This window comes from Myotis nattereri (genome assembly GCF_964212035.1).
Source record: "Myotis nattereri genome assembly, contig: HAP1_SCAFFOLD_172, whole genome shotgun sequence".
Taxonomy (NCBI): Eukaryota; Metazoa; Chordata; class Mammalia; order Chiroptera; family Vespertilionidae; genus Myotis; species Myotis nattereri.
In genome coordinates, this window is record NW_027669619.1 from 50017 (window position 1) to 52545 (window position 2529).

At 53.2% G+C, this 2529-nt stretch overlaps 1 pseudogene across 1 annotated transcript; it reads right to left on the reverse strand.

Moving 5' to 3' along the window:
* Positions 1-1439: 1439 nt before the first annotated feature.
* LOC308512587 (TCF3 fusion partner-like) lies at positions 1440-2191 on the reverse strand (annotated as a pseudogene). The gene has a single exon. The product of its transcript is annotated as a TCF3 fusion partner-like (transcript).
* Between the last annotated feature and the right edge of the window lie 338 nt (positions 2192-2529).

Below are 2529 nucleotides of genomic sequence, written 5' to 3' on the forward strand. Positions count from 1 at the left end.
TGCCTCTGCACTTGAATATAGACAAGCAGCCTGCCCATTTCAATTTTGGATGAGCTAGTGAGCAAAGAAAATTAGTGAAAGGCTCATTTAGGGACATTAGTGGAAAGAATTAGCACTGAAACATAGTACTGTTTGTGGGAGATGTAATATTTCTCATATTTTGAAGGAGATTAGTACCCTTCATATAAGCCATTAAATAATACTGCTAAAGAGCAGTAAAATCTATATGGCCATCATTACCAAAATTCAGGTTATACCTTTAAATTATTCAGCATTAGAAGAGAACCATGCTAAATCGGTGATAAATAATAAAATGACTAGAGGCCCGGTGAACGAAATTTAAGCACTGGTGGCGTCCCACAGCCTGGCCTGCGCCCTCACGCAATCTGGGACACCTTGGGAGATGTGGGACTGCCAGGTTAGGTCTGACACCTCCTGAGGGATGTAGCAGTGCACGAAATGGCAGGCAGCCGGGCAGGAGCCCAAGCTGGAGCCAGGTGCTGTGTTCCCGCTCATCCAGGCCCCACTCCACCTGCCACCACTGGTTCGTAGCCTTGTCACATAGGCAGCAGAGGCTCTTGCTGTCACAGCTGCACTTTCCAGCCTTTAGCCCGGCTTCTGGCTGAGTGATGCTCTCGCTGTGGGAGAGCCTTGACCACCTGGGGGAAGCTCCTGTGTTGAGCGTCTGCGTCCTGGTGGTCGGTGTGCATCGTACCAACCACTCATAATGTCGCTTATGCTTTTATATATATATATATATATATATATATATATATATATATATATATATACTAGAGGCCCGGTGCACAAAAATCTGTGCACTCGGGTGGGTCCCTCAGCCCGCCCTGTGCCCTCTCGCAATCTGGGGCCCCTTGAGGGCCCCTTCCCCTGGCTGCTGGCACCAGTTTTCCTCCGGCGCCTGGAACCCAGGCCTTCCCTCTTCGCCAGGAGGGGCGCGCACAGTGGGCTAGGGACTTAGCTCTTTTAAAAATACTTCTGAATGTTTGGTAAATAACCCTGTAGGAATCTCCTTTCTGAAACATGTTGGTTGTTAAGGGCTGATTTGGGTAATCAACAAAATGTATGTTAGAATCCTAATCTCCAGAACCTCAGAATGTACCTGTGTATAGAGATAAGATCTTTAAAGAGGGGATTAGATTAAATTGAGGCAGTTCTAGTGGGACCCTTAGCCCATCTCACTGAAGTCCTTATAAGAAGAGGAATGTTGGGGCCCTGCCTCAGTAGGTCCGGGGGTTCCCAAAGGTGTGGATGGAGTCGGCGACGAAGGAATGACACAGAGGCAGCATTCAGGTGATCATCATATCCAGGTTCTCTTTTTATTGTCCTGTTACATCTATATTTATACTATTTGATCCTAAAAGCATGCCTCTATAAGCTTTTTTTTGCCAAGGAGAGCATGGGGTCTGTTTATTGGGGGGTCAGTCAAAGGGGGAGCTGGCTAGGGTGGGGTAGGGCAGCTACTTGTCTGGCCCCCAGAAACCCAACTTGTGTCCAAAGCCTCGACCGCTTTGAAGCCAAAGTCTTCCTCCACCTTTATCTGCATGGGGGCCAGCTCCAGAGACAGCGGGACTCACGCCTGGCCCCCTTCCGGTGGCACTCGCCGCCTCTTCCAACCCCTGGGCCCCTCGCCAGGGGCCAGGCTGCTGGCTTCTGCAGGCGCTGGCGTCCTCCTGGGCGGGGACAGCCCCTCTTTCTCTGGAGGCTGGTTCTCAGCGTTGCCTGGGGTGGGGGCATCTGTGCCCTGGCTGCCCTCATCCTCCAGTAAGATGGTGAACTGGCTGGCCCAGTAGTTGTCACCGTAGGAGTCCAGCACCTTCATGAGGAACCTCCTCTCCTGCTGGAGTCTCCATGTTATCCTCTATATCTGATGGAGCCTGTTCAGGACCCACTCCTTCGCCTGCTCAATCTCCCTGCAGCGCCTGGTACTTCCTGCGATTAAGTTCCCTTTGGCGCCGCTGTTGCCAGCCTCAGGCTGCCTCCTCCTCTTCCTCTAGCTCCTGGAGGCTGGAGCTGCCCAGACCCCCAGACAGGAACTCCACTTCGGTCTCAAGCTCGCTCTCCAGGATGTGACCACCTTCAGCGGAGGAAGCGCCAGCTCCCAGCCAGGAGGTGCTGAGAACTCCTCAAAGCCCACGGCTGCCATGGACCCCTCTCTCTGCTCCAGCTCCATTTCTCCCTGGCTCCAGGCGCAGAACTTCCAACCTTGCAAGCCTCTAGTTTAAAGTGGCTTGCAAAACTACAGCCCATTGGATTTCACAGCCAGGCACCCAGGCCCGGCTGCTAAGCCTCCTGTGAGTTGTAGTTCTCTATTTCCAGCTTGCCTCCCTGCCCCACCCCCACCCCAGTCCCAACTGAAAGGCCCTGCTGGCTGGACTAACCCTGTGGCCAGGCATCTGAGTCACCTCGGGTCTTTATTCCTGCCCCGACACCACGCCATCTGGCCATGGAGACTCTCCTCTTGGGAGGCCCCTGGGTCTCCTTCTGGGTCTCCTTCTCGGGCCTGGCTGC